The sequence below is a fragment of the Paramormyrops kingsleyae genome, chromosome 1 (assembly GCF_048594095.1).
Source record: "Paramormyrops kingsleyae isolate MSU_618 chromosome 1, PKINGS_0.4, whole genome shotgun sequence".
Lineage (NCBI taxonomy): Eukaryota > Metazoa > Chordata > Actinopteri > Osteoglossiformes > Mormyridae > Paramormyrops > Paramormyrops kingsleyae.
Genome location: NC_132797.1, coordinates 7,450,917 through 7,465,947, shown reverse-complemented (window position 1 = coordinate 7,465,947; position 15,031 = coordinate 7,450,917). Strand labels below are relative to the sequence as shown.

The 15,031-nt window shown below is 42.6% G+C and overlaps 1 long non-coding RNA gene across 1 annotated transcript in view; it reads left to right on the top strand.

The window, feature by feature from the left end:
• LOC111842415 (uncharacterized) overlaps window positions 1–15,031 on the top strand; it is a 52,804-nt gene that overhangs the window by 987 nt on the left and 36,786 nt on the right. The window lies entirely within an intron of this gene.

The window sequence follows — 15,031 nt, the reverse complement described above, 5'->3', positions numbered from 1 at the left end:
TTCTTGCTTCTGGATAACTTGTCGGGCTTTAGGTAGTCTACCTTAAATCCGACAATTATCCGGCTAAGCCAAGAAATCTGACTTCGTTGTACAGCCCCTTGGATAGTGTTTTGGGTTGTTCAGCTTATACGTGAACATGTGCTTTCTTACTTTTTTCCATAACAACCCTGGCACCCAACACTTAATCCGCCTTTCACAGGGCATTCAATCCACAGAATTATATCAAGCCTGGGGGTTTTATTTACCAACGTACCTTTTGCATGCAACTCATCTTACAAGTTGTGCATAATATTACAACAATGATGTTCGGAGAATCAGATGTTTCGTTTATCATTATTGCAGTGTTGATTAGCGCAGTGTGTTCAATCACCTGCTGATGTATTCCATTCCAGTATTCATAGTTTATGCTGAATTTGCTCTACCACTAAAATCAGGTAATAGTGGCATTTATTTGAAACTTAGTCCGCACATTTTGTGGGTTTTGTTTTACTGTGATGCTGATTTAATGTAGTATGTTAAATTCAAAAATGTAATTTCACTCCCAAAATGAGGTAGACCTGGCAAAATAATAAGGAATTAATTATGTAATGCCAACTTGTTGAATGGTGGGACTCAGTATAAGATTGAAACACAGCCCACTGTGTCACTTTTGGTGCTTAATGTGTTTGGGAATCATTTAAAAAAAAGTTTGACAGAGGACAGGGAGCTCAAGCTCTCTGTAGAGTTTTGGCTGAACACATGGATGATGGTCGTTATGGCACTGATGTTATGAGCATGCTCAGTCCTGCTCGGTGTTTTTCGGGAACCTCAGATACCCCCCCCCCCCCGACCAACTTCTGCCTGCACCTTTGTCGTTCAGAAACATGTCGGTGCACTGCACCACATGCATGACCTGCACACCTCCACGCCCTGTCCTCAGAAGGATATGGTTTCTCCAAGTGAAATCTGATAATTTCCTGACCGTTAACAATAGCCGCCTTGTTCAGGGTAATGCTGAACCAGGAAAAAGGTATAACTAAGAGAATATTCTCTACCTGGGCCGAAACACAGGAAACAGGTCCTCTTTTTTTAATTTATTGAATTTTCCTGCTGTATTTTGCTGGCTGCCCAACTTGTCAAATCATTCATCAACCTCGTGATGAATAGAGGCCCTTGAAAGGATCTCCTTCTTAAGTGCTGTAGAGGTCTCTGTTAACATGATTGCAGCCTTGATAAGGCCCGTCTGTTCAGTTTTCATTTTTCATGTTGAAATTTTTCTGATGCTGAAGTCAGGTAACTGTGGCTTTTTCCCTCAAACTGTTCATCTTCAGGGGTGCTGGTACAGATTTTGTACCCCGAGAAAGGATATCATATAGCACCCCAAACCCAGACTAATCTTATTATAGAGCTCTGGAAAAAATTAAGAGACCGTGGCAAAATGTTCAGTTTCACTCATTTCTCATTTATTTTTCTCATTTCTCATTAACTCCAGCCTGTACAATGCATTTCATGGTATTTTGCTCATTCAAACACCATAGCAACATGTTCACAGGCAGTGGTTGGACAGTACTCTGTGTACGACCAATTTAATAAATCACAAATAAGACATAAGTGATAACTACAGTTTTCACTTCTGTTGATGAAGGGTGCAGCCATCTTGAATCCTGAGGTTGGGGTTGCAGAGCTTCCTCCAACTTTAGGGGGCGTCCCAGTTGAAAGTTCTGACTAGTAACTAGTTCAAATGGAATGCAGCATTAGCCTCCCTTGCTATATGTTAACCAATATATCAAACAGGATCTCTCTTGCATAGAGAATGATCGGGGTTATGTTGACCTACAGAATTAGAGATATTGTAAAATAGAACTAATGTGCAGTGGATTGTGTTGTCAAAGCAACTTCAGTGCGTGTAGATCTTCATGTGTGATGCAGGGTGTGGGGCGGTGAGTGGTAGGTCAGGTTGGACCTGAGGGGAGTGGAACTGTTTGCAGGCATGTTTCCATAGAAACAAATGAGGCAGTTTCTCTCAAAATGTTAGGCAGCCAAGTCTGCTTGCCTCAGTCAGCCTGGAGGAGTGCTCCTCCTCTGCCTCACCCTAAGGTCTGCACGCCTCTGCGTGTCGTTTGTGCCTGTGTGTTGGTGCCATTGCACCCCCATCTGGACTGTTCTCTTTACGCGGTACTCTCAGTGCCTATTGGACAAACGGCTTGTTGGTTCCTCTTGGTGACCATTTATCCTACAGCCCACCGCGGCACCCCGACCATCTTTGCCTTCCTGTGGGGCTTGACAGTCCCACAAAGTTCCAACTGAACTCTTGTCAGCTTACTAATGATAAAAGGTTTCGTGTCGTTCAGCTTAGCTGAGCACATGATATTGTGAGCAGGCTTATTTTCCAACTGGTGATCCGGTACATTCCAACCTTTGTTTGGTGACATGTTACTTAATGATTTCAAAAGGTTTAGTCCTGGGATTTTGCATCATGTTTTCAACAGAAGCTCAGGTCTGTGCGTCTGTACCAGTCATGAATCATCATGGGATATGTCATTCATTTGTGGAGGCTTATTCAATTGAGAATTCTTTAGCTACTTCAGGCCAGATTTAATTTACTGTCCTTTTTTTTACTGCCAGCAATATGTAAGCAACTGGCAAGTACTGCTTGAGTCTACCATCTGACTGCATGTTTCATCTCAATGGAGATAGAATCTGCAAATATGCGGCCGAAAACCACCACTGTGACATTTAAAATGTTTGGAAATTAAATAGTAGCATGAGTTTTAAGAGTCACTTTTTAGTAAATTTTGTTAAAAATTACTGCTTAAGTGTTGTCATGAATCATACTGAGAAATACAATTACTGGACAAAAACAGTATCCATTTCTGCTGTCTTTCGATTGGCATTCCCATGAAGTAACATGATAAATGCTGCTGACAATCTGTGGTGTATTAATGCTGTGTGTTGTGATCTTTCCCCTGTATGTCGCCATTTCCTCTGTTTCGGAGGATATCAGAATCAGTCATCTTTATTATGGATGGGACCACACGGGCAGCCAAACAGCAGTGAGAATGTTATTAAGAAAGTTACTTAAGATTATTAATAGTTGCGCTAATTAAAAGGCAAGAAGTGCAGCTGATGAAAAAGGGGGGAAATATTGCTTGCTATTCCTGTCTCGTCAGAAAAATCACAAATTAGCCACTGAAAACCACAAATCAATCAAGAAGGGAAAAGCAAACTGGTGAGCTGCCTTAAGACCTAATTAGGTGGCTTGATATAGTTACCTGGGCATCACAACACGGACTCCAGACTGAAGAAGCACTAAAGGGAGTTGAGGAGGTATCAGGTCCGCTCTGTGGATGAAGGAGCCCCTCTGATCGCATTATGTGAAATGCGACTGGTCCCTGCAGCTGCTGCCTAATGTGGTTAGCTAGTGCTGTAGTAATAACACTAAAATGCCACTTATCATCAGGCAGAAACGCAATGGTTAATCATCCTGCACAAATTATATCCTGGGCAAAATATTTAATATGGAATTCAAGTGTAAGGCTGCAGGTTACATGTTTGTGTTTTAGCTGTGTTTTAAGGGTTAAATGTATAGGCTGGGTGAGCGAGCGGAATTAAGGTTCATTTGCAGGCAGTCATGCTTATTGCAACAGATTGTTTTCCTCATGGGCTCGGTCTGCTGTTTGTCGATAGCCGCTGGTACTTCTTTGTTGAAAGGTATACGGCTTTTCTTCCAGACAGAGGATTTCTTCCGAAATGAGCTATCAATCGATACTAGCTAGCGTCTGGAAAAGAAACAGAGGCAGCACCTTAAGTAGATTTTGCTGGTAGGGTTGTGCATTTGCTGGGTGCTCACGGAGCCTGAGGTACCCAAACGGTACAGTTTAAGGGCACTGCCGTCAGACAGCGAACGAGATCTTTATTGTGTGCAGTCCTATAAACAAAAGCTTGGGTGTAAACAGGAAACCATGCATCAGGATAATTAACAACTGAATATTAACCACAAAACAAAGCATCCTGTTACTGCATTAGATGGAGTTGAATGAATCTTAGGACCTAGTGTAGCACACTGCATAAATAATTAAATTCAAGCACCTCGAGTTAATACTTGTGGGGGCGTTCTTGCCTTTGGAGGTTTGGATCTCCCTAAGTTCTGGCTCCACTGAACAGTTTACTGCTTTGCCCCACGCTGTCATGTGTGACAGTCGGGTGTAAGAGATGTACAAGAAGACTCAGGTGGAGATGTCACTGTTTTTATTTGTCAAAGTAAACGTGATGTATGAAGTGTCCCCCCCAGCACCGAAAAACGAATATTCCTCAGAATATTGCTGGTTCAGCAGGTCTTAACTGTAATACAGTATAAATAAATAATGCAGCTTTTTATGGAGGTGATTTGCTATCTATAACAGTTGCTATCTTTACTAAAAGAGCAGGTGTGGGTGATGATCACACATATCATGTGTTCATATCATGAACACATATCATGGCCTACTGAAGAGCTGGAGGAAGAAGAATCCAGATCATGTCTATGGACATAGAGTAGGTAAAGGGAAACGTCTTAAACTCTAGTGAACCTGCAAAACCATTAGGAGGTACTGCAGAGTCCTGCCTGCACACTATCTTTTATGGTGACACTTATGGTTCCTAATCCTTTCTCATTAGCATATGAGTGATGAACATTGGTGCGTGAAATAAGTATTTTCACTTGGCTATACCTAATTGTCTCCTCCATCAAAGCAGCTTTAAGGTAATATTAGAAGCTGCAGGGTGCATCGTGGTTAAGGAGTCGGCCTTGCGATGAGAATTTGTCGGTCGCAATTCTGGGAAGGCTTTGCTGCTGTACTTGTGAGCTTTAAACTTGCAATTTCGCAGCTGCATTCATACTGTGCGTCACACAAAGTGGTTTCAGCAGAGGCATCTTGGACGAACTGAAAATTATGGGAATTTGCTCACAACTCACAAACAGTCCTATAGAGTGTCAACCTGCAGATGATAGTCTGTACGTACCATTAGCCTTTAGAAAGTATTAGCTTTCACAAGGTGTTAACCTTTATAAAATGCTGCCCTTCACAGTGGTAACCTTTTAGGTTGCTCAGGTGGCTAGCATCGACATGATGTTAGCCTGTAAAGAGTGTTAGCAGGTATCTGTCGGCTTGTAGAGGGTATGGTGTTCCCGGTGAATTGGTGACTGCAATGGACTGGCATCTCATTCGGAGTGTACCCCTGCCTGGTGTTCTTTATCGTCAGACGCATGCCCCAATGCATGCCCTTTCCTCCCAGAACCAAGTGCTTGGAAGGTGGATGGAAGACTGAATTGTGGATATTGTTAGTATTTTGCAATGTGAACCTTCACAGAGTGTTAGTCTGCAGTATATTTGCCATCAGACTGATAGTCTGAAAAAAGTACATCTGAATGAGTTCCTTCTTCAATTGGCAGACACTTATCCGGAGCCTTTGAATGGCTAATAGAGCAAGATCCTGCTTTCCATGAGTGTGTTACTTTTTCCTGTCACTTTTAGGGGTGAGGCAGTTTAAATGGCTGCTTGGACAATGTATAGACTTTATTTGAATAAACACCTTATTGGTGGAAGGATTTCCCTGTAAAATGTGTAACCAAGCCAAGCCAACCCTCCTTATGACTGATACTGGTATGCCTATGCCTTAGGTTATGTTTCTTTTGAAGTAATAATGAAAAACTGAAACTGATGTCATAATTGCTGTCAGTACGCCATTATAAAGGCATTCCCGAACAAATAACAGGCAAACTCCAAAAGCAATAAAATAAGAAATGGTCACGCCAACAGCACTTAAACTGTGTTAGCTAGAAATTTGGTTTTGTTAGTTTCTCCAGCCAAGAATAGAAGTATGATGAGATTGTCAGGTATTGTCTGTGGAATGGGGAAGCTTACCCACTGTCAAAATCAGAACATTAAAATTAATTGTTCAACTGTTCTGTGCTCCATGGGTATGCAAACCTAACTGCCAAACAGCCTTCAAATGAAATTCAGGGTGAGGCTACTCTTATTACAGCAACTGACTCACTCAGTCGACTTTGAGTCACTGCTGCCATGTGTTTTTTTGTGCGGTGCACTTTTCACCGGGGTACCTCTCGGTACATAACATCACAACGCTGGGAGATGTTTTGCTGCACGGGATGAGCCAGCAGAAGAATCCAGTACATTTGGGAATAAATGATCCAGCCGTCAGTCCGCCGGCATTCCCCGTCAAATTGAGCTGGGACCGGCTTCCATCCTGCGGTATAAGCAGGATTTACTGGGCTGAGCACGATACTAATCCGTTTGCCAGCATGACATCCTGTGGAATCATGGGAGAAAACTCCCGGAAGCCTGGTAAATAATGTCATTTTGATGTCAGTGTTACTGCCCTCATGCAGTGATAAACAAAGCAGCTCCAGATGAGTCCGTGCCATGACCCTTTGAACGATCTTCATAGCTTAACTACTGGCTGTTGGAAGGGTTAGTACCGCTGGGGCTATTTTGAGGCGCTCTCTCGACACCGGGAAAGTCTGTTTATGGGTTCGGTGGTAATTGGCGAGAATCGATTTACACACACACATTTGCACGCAGTTTGTACATCAAATGCAGGAAAGACGCTGCAGTGAAATTGCGCTGGTGTTTTGGGTGGCTGCTCGCGCATATTGTTACTCTTTTTCTAAAAGCGTTACGTGCCACAGCAGCTCTGCACTTTCTCAGCCTGGCTGGTGTTTGCTCCTCTGATTCATATCCCCGTCAGTCTGCTACAGCGGGACTCTGGGTTATAGCAGCAAGTAATTCAGCTTGAGATGCTAACCTGGGATCTGAGCCACACCTCCAGCCTGCATGCTGGAAGTTTTCCTGAGTTGCTTGGAGTTGCCTGGATGCAATAAAGTGGTATTAAATGATACCCCCCGCCCCAGGACCCCTCTTGGTTGTCATGACGATTGTCAGGATGGCAGAGGAATGGCACTGCAGTGAGTGGTATGATGTCTTGGGAAAGAGGACAAGTATGGAGGTTGGTATGTATATCAGCAGCTGGCATAAAATGAACGTCCGGGTGGTGTGATTATTACAATGAAGTCAAAATAGGAGTATTGAGAATTGGCATATGGCTGCGCGATGAAGGACATTGGTGCGATACTGCCAGGTAGGGGGGCTATGGTTCTCTGATTTGCATGGGATGTCTCATTGGTACGGGTGCAATGAGCACTGTGTGGGCCAGCCTTTGAGCCCGGTCTGCTTGAAAATGGTTCAGTTTCACAGAACCGGGAATTCACAGGGAAATCATTTGGTAACTACTGGTTGTTTGCATATGTTGTGTGTGGCATTGATATCTATTGACTGGCTCTGTTGATCCATGTTGGAATCAGTTCTGTTGATCCATTGGTTGGCTCTGCTGATACACGCCATAATGGTAAGTCACTGTTGTATGGTTGCACATAGAGCGTTATAGTGAAAAGCTTGGGTTGATAACATTGCTCATTGGATTGTGACACATGCATGCATTGGTGTGTTCCCTGAACACTTGCCCTGTTATGTGTGTTCCCTGAAATCATGCCTGCATTGATGTGTTCCCTGAATGCATGCCCGCATTGGTGTGTTCTCTGAAACCATACCCGCATTGATGTGTTCCCTGAATGCATGTCTTCATAGACATGATCCCTGAATGCATGTCTTCATAGGCATGTTCCCTGAATGCATGCCCGCATTGATGTGTTCCCTGAATGCATGCCCGCATTGATGTGTTCCCTGAATGCATGCCCGCATTGATGTGTTCCCTGAATGCATGTCTTCATAGGCATGTTCCCTGAATGCATGCCCGCATTGATGTGTTCCCTGAATGCATGTCCGCATTGATGTGTTCCCTGAATGCATCCCTGCATTGATGTGTTCCCTGAATGCATGTCTTCATAGGCATGTTCCCTGAATGCATGCCCGCATTGATGTGTTCCCTGAATGCATCCCCGCATTGATGTGTTCCCTGAATGCATGTCTTCATAGGCATGTTCCCTGAATGCATGCCCGCATTGATGTGTTCCCTGAATGCATACCTGCATTGACGTGATCCCTGAATGCATGTCTACATTGGCGTGTTCCCTTAATGCATGCTCGCATTGATGTGTTCCCTGAATGTATGCCTGCATTGACGTGTTCCCTGAAAGCATGTCTTGACATTCATGCTCACATCACGCTCTGCCCTCTTGTAGTTCATAGTGATGACCTACTTGTCTGTGTTTTATAAAGAGAACTGTAGGCTGCATTTAATTATCCAAATACAATGCACCCTTTTGCCAGATTTTTAAATCCCCTCTGACAGTCTAATGCTATATATTTAACATATCCATTTGTTAATGAAATTTCCAAAAACCACTTATCCAATATAGTGCCACAGTGAGCCTGGAGTCTATGCTTGGAGGTAGAGAACACAAGGCTGGGGAACATTCTGGAATGGATGCCAGCCCAGCACAAGATCTGCGCATGCACAGCCACCAATCCAAGGGCTATTTAAAAACCCATCTGACCAAACCTGCCTGTACTTGGATGATGGGAGAAAAAAGGAATAGCAAAATTAAACAAAATAATTTTGCTTTTGTTTTGCCTTTCCTTAAATTATAGCCCCTTTAAAATGTAAAGCAGTGTAAGACTAGGATTCGGCTCCTTTGTAGATACAAAAACATGTCCTTTATTGTCAGGCTGTTCAGGGGGTGGCAGTAGACGTGACAGGCAGACTGAGTGCGATTGAAGGTGCCATTTAAGAATTTTCTCTTAATAGCACGACGTGACCTGCTGTCAGCGAATGTTCCCTGGATCAACCCGTGAGGCTTCTTTTGCAAAACAGCTCGTCAGAGTAATGCTGGGGGAAATATATTAAAATATATTGATACTTGTCCAGCGGGGCCGTGGGTATTTTCAGCTACATGTGCACCCAGATCACCCTTCATTACTGACATTCCTCCTGGATCCTCCTGGACATGCGGCATCATCTGTTTCTGCGTCACGGATGCCGGGGCTGAAAGTAGCCGTTTTGTGTTTAGTGTCATTTCACATTTGGACACATGGGTCTTCAACCAGGTCAGCTAATCCATCAGACTCACATATAAGTAAATACAAATACTGACCAGTTTGAATATGTCCTAAAGTAATCAGTAATTTCTAACCATCTTCCATGTATGTATGTCGCGCAGGGTCTCCTGGAGTCTGTCCCAGGTAGGGGGGGCACCAGCTGGATGGAATGCCCATCCACCGCAGGGCACATAAACACACAGTCATATACTACACTCCATTTTGAGGATCCCTCCAATGGCCAATTTATTGTGGGTATGTATGTATGGTGGACCTGTCTGGGCAAAAGCCCAGGGCCGAATTTTAATCCTAATCCAACCCTGATCTAGCGAATAACAGTGTTAGTTCAGGGTCTCCAATATGGTCGTGAGAGGTCAGGCTGCCATGTCAGATATTATCACAGCAGAAGCATCCAGGAATCACGTGACCACAGGAACCTGTAGGCATCCCCAACTTGTTCACGCCTGTCCATAATTAACTCCCATAATGCCCAACGGCTTCTTCTGGCCAGGCACTTTCCACACTTCCATAGAGGTTCACACCGCCTTAGCAGGGTGGCTGCAGAGGTTGCGTTTGTCATGGAGTTACATGTGTGACTGTACCCCAGGTCTCACCGAAGGGGATTCCCATAGTGCCATGCTGGGTTTTCGTATTAGAATAAGGGCTCGTTCATCGCTTAATTTGATTCAAATAAGTTTTGACCTCCTTCAAAATGAACTGTGGTGTTGTGAATATAAACATCAACACTGTAATAATTTTTTCCTTTTTCAAGGGGATTAGAAATCCTACGTGAGGCACAGAGCCATCCCAAAACAAAATGTGTTGTCTCATTGGAGCCAAATAAACGCATTGAGGGTTTAATTCCATGGAGTAGTGTAGTGTAGTATGTTGACGGGGCTTCTGCTGGTCGACATCTTGTATTTTTTGGTGCTCAGTGCTGTCTATCTGGGAGGTTTTGGAGATGGCCATCTGTGAAGCTGATGCACGTGGATGTGTGGTGGACTGTCTTTGACTCTTATCTTTTGCCATATGCATACTGCTGTGTGTAAGATGGGGGCAGGGCCTGGATGACCTTGAGTGGGGTCTGAACGACCTTGTGTTAAACAGAGTCATATGATCGCTGCCCTCATTCAGTTCAGCTGTGCTTTATTCTCAGACCCTGATGCCCAACTCTGATCCTTCTGGCACCAAAACAGCTTTTGCTTCATTCTCCTCCCCACCACTTGTGTTGTGCCCCTCTCCAGTCCTGTCTCCATGTAAACCACCATTTCCTTTCTGCCTTCCCAGGATCATGTGATTCTGCTCTCTGTCCTGACCAGAGCAGTCTGTACACCGTGTATAAGTTGCACCATTGAAAAGTTAAGATGGCAGATTTGCATCTGCGCATCACAGTGGAGATAAAGGTTTGCTCGCGAATGCACGCCTCAGGAACTTCACAGGTCCTGTGGATGCCCGCTTTCACACTGCTGAGCGAGACCAGCACGAGCAGCCCAGATCAAAGCCAGGGCTGCTGACATACTATGATGTCAACTCCAGCAGCTGTGACGCATTCTGCTGATTGAGTTTGCTGCAGTTGGGTCTCAGTGACGCCCGGGAACTGCACCATGTCAATAACAAGGCTGGGAAGAGAGTCTGTAGGCTTCGACTCCAATGTCTCTAACTACCCTGTTACGTTGCTCTTCCAGAGCTGAAGTGTATTTGTGGGTGTGAGTTGTACCACTTTCCCATAAGGATATGGGGGCATTTTGTTATTATTAATTTATCTGCTGTCCAATTCCTTTTTGTGTCTGTTTTAAAGGGTGATGTTATTTAATGAAATTTCACTCACCATTTAAATGTCATTAATACTACGACATCTGTACCTTTTTATGTTGAGAAAGTTGTACCTTTCTGACTTGTAAATGATTTTTTTTTCCCGTGTCTGTTTACTCGTTTGTGTATAATATCAACTGAACATATGCTAGAACAACAGAGCTGGTGAGCAATATATCGACGATGACCTGAGTTTAGCAAAAGGTCTGGCCAAAAGTAATGGTTTCATAAGGGTTACTTCTCGACAGACAGCGAAATACTGGAGAACTGAGTCAGCTCAGCTAGGACCCAGCAATGAATGGTTGTTGAACTGCAAGACAGAGTGATAGCGGGGGGGGGGGGTGGTTATAAAATGCATCAGGCAGTAGACAGATTACGTCTGGACAGTGAACTTTTCATAAGTACCATGGTTAATGTGAAATTGTGAGAAACCTGAATCACTTCAGTGACCCCTTTGGGATTCTAATATACCTTGAAAGTTAAATGATCTATTCAATACATATTTCCTTTCCTGTCCATCAATATTTTTTGTCAGTCTTAGGATATTAGGTTTTTCTTTTGGAAATATGTTAGAGAGTGAGGATTTGTGAGACTGAAATATCTCTGTGTAATGAAGCATAGAGGAAATGTGAATGGGGGGGGGGGCGGTTGAGTAGCCAAGGGAGCCAGAGGAAGGTCTGCCTGGTACACTGTCATAGGAGGCTGTTCAGATGTTCACATAATAATAAGTTTTACTCTCTCTTCCTTTGCTTTTACAATATTAGATGTGTCACTGGAGATTTTGGACCCCATGAAAGCATATCATATTGGGGCCCCCGGGCCCCTACCCAGATCAATCAAGTTATGTTCAAAATTCATCCTAACTTTCTTCTTCTTTACAGCACCCCTGGGTGACAGTAAGACAAAAAAAACCCACAATCACTTACAGGGGTGGCATTTTTAGAGAATGGTCATTTGAAATGTGGGGGTAGGCCTCACATTTGCAGAAAGCTGGAAAAGAAAGCAAATGGATGTATCACCAAAGACGAAGTAGGTAGCTTATTCCAAGAGTTTCTGGATGCTGCTATTCTTCCCGAACGTCAGACCTCTTGATGCAGGTTTTGGGATAGCCGTTCATTAACAGGATGCTCCATTAGCAATGCTGTTTCATTTGGTTATAGTAAATCATTTGAACCTGAAGAGAAGGCTGTTCACTCACCTTCATTACATTCATGAGTTCTTACTCAGTCTGGGTTTTTTCTGCAGGGAGCCATTCTATAGCTGCTCCAGCCATAGTAAAGTTCATATATAAATATTAATTCGCACAAATGGAAATAAGTACCATGCGCTAATTAGTCTGCCAATATGTTTAATGTATTCAGCACAGTAAAATGCCAGGCAAGATATTGGCAGCTTGTTTATGCAAATCCTTACTAAATATATGGATCAAGCAGGGTTTTTGAAAAATAGGTTCTGTTCAGAAGCGCGCTCTTCGAACTGGATGTGCTGTGCTAAATTTAGAAAGCTATCGTCAGCTATAAGCACACTTGGTACCCTGGAGCCTCTTATTTCAACGTAATTCAATGACCTCATTAATGTGATGAAATTGTGTGGTTATGGACCATATTTTATTAAACGGACCAAAATATCATATTGCCGGCCATAAGTTTCTGCAGGGGTTAATGACAGCAAATGTAGCCTTTCGACCCGCAAACTGACACTAACAGAGGAGGTGCTCTCTTAACACATTTTTAATTTACCACAGCCTACAAAGTAAGATAAGGGGATATTGCTGTAGATAAAATCCTCCTCTGCAGTAGTTAGAAATGCTTTGGAAAGTTGTTTGCTTAAGTAATATCTGAGAATTTTTTTTTGTAGTCTGCGTGCACATCAGTACATTCAAATGCAAATATAGATTTTGTGTGGGGAATAAATCCATGACCCCTACCTGAGAAAATCTGAAAGAATCATTAAATCACGTTAGTATAGATATGCTAAGATGGAGATATCTAGCCACATGGGGAGAATCAATACAGTGTTAATGGCAATACTGCACAAAGTAAATTGTATTTTGAGATTAATTCTCATAACGATTAATGCAAAAATGGATTGAGCTGTTGCATTAAATAATTGCCCTTCATCTGGGGAAGGAAGAAATACTAAAAGTCTATATTACAGAAGAGTAAGTCAGTTAAATTGATTGCTTAAACAGTTAACTGTCCTGTGTGGATCTGGGCAGGTGATGGTGCATTCAATCATTTGTCATATACATTCCCTGGCCGCTTTATTGGGTACACCTCACAGTACCAGGTGGGGCCCTCTGAAACATTTCTCCGAGACTTTGGTCCATGTTGACATGATAGCATCACACAGTCACTGCAGATTTGTCTGCTGCATCTGCATCTTGCTTGTAACAAGTAGGTACTTGAGTTACTGTTGCCTTTCTGTCAGCTTGAACCAGTCTGGCCATTCATCTCTGACCTCTGGCACCAACAAGGAATTTTCACCCGGAGAGCCGCCGCTCACTGGATGTTTTATCATTTTCAGCCCATTCTCTGTAAACCCATACGAGGGTTGCATATGAAATTCTAGTATATCAGCAGTTTCTGAAATACCCTTACTGGCTCATCTGACACCAACAATTAAGCCATATTCAGTCACTTAAATCACCTCTCTTCCCCATTCTGATGTTTGATGTGAACATTAACTGAAGCTCCTGATCTGTATCTGCCTAATTTTATACATTGTGCTGCTGACATCTGATTGGCTGATTAGATATTTGCTTTAATGAGCAGTTGAACAACTGTACCTAATAAAGTGGCCAATGAGTATATACTCCCTTTCTGCTAGGGAATTAATTTAATTATTTAGATCTTAATCGTATATTTCACTACCCATGAGTAATATATATATCTGGAAACCGATGCCTATTGAGATAAGTTGTGGAAATGTAATAATGCTCATATTTTTAATAATATTAGGGTGATTTAATGCATAACTATTTCAATAAAATGAATTCCAATTACTTGGACTAGTGGCGATTTGTCAGCGTTTCTTCCCATATTAATATAATTCTTGAGGCCTTTCATCACTTCTTTTTTTTTTTAATAAATAATCTGTTCGTTATTGAGTAAGTAGCACAGGACCATTGCTCGCAGAGGAGATTAATGGAGCATAGTTACAGATTAAATGTGAAAAAAGAATTTATTGCTTGGAGGGGAAAACTCATTGATTAAACTTTTGTATAAGGCACATCTTAGAGGCTTACTTACATTGCTCCGGAGAGCCATTATTGAATAAGAAAGTATGGAATGTGTAATAAATGGAAATAAAGTGGAAAAACATTGGGATTGGAGAGATAAAATGAAGGAAAAGAAAGTGTCGCTTAGGGATGTTCCACCAGCAGGGTTTGATAGGCATTACAATCAGTTGTCATTCGGTAAAATCTCCATGAAGTCCTACGCCTGCATGTGCATTTTCCTGTTTCTGCTCTTGCTACCTGTCTGAGGAAACTGCACACAGAATATGCAGTATTACATCATGCTCTATCAGGCATTCATAACTTAAATAAAGACTGGGCCACATCTAAAGACAATGCGTGATGATGAACAAATATTTCCTTCATATAATGGAATCTTACCATGCCTGTTTGATTCCACCCTCTTCAGTTTCACTGGCCTGCCCCTCTGGTATCAGTCATTTAGATTTAGTTAGCAAAGCTGATGTTTCAACTTGGTCCTGATTCTTTCTGACTGATACAATCGCTTATATGGGCAGAAAAACATGACTTCTCTGCCCTTCTGCATAACACAAGGAACATGATTGCGAGACTTTTTTTTTTTTTAATGTAATGTTTTCTTCCCAGGCACTGAGTCACCAATGTGGGCTGTTAATCTAAATCCATCTCTCCAAGGCTGTTCCGATTGCTAAATATAGTCCATGTCTTTCTGACCTCACACATAAAATATATTTACCAAAAGTCTACTGGATGTGTATGGAAGTCAGTACATACTGGGGGAAAAAAGGTTTAGTCCAGTACCAGACTGGCTGTCTGGGTGACTGTTTTCTGTTTTGTTCTTATGGAAAAGTAAACTTCACACAGAAGGGAAGGTTAAAAAAGAGCTCTTCGGAGACACTGAACTGATAAGTTGGTACGACAATTTATGGCTAAAATAGTCAAAACATTTAGTGACACGGTTTAGTGGTAG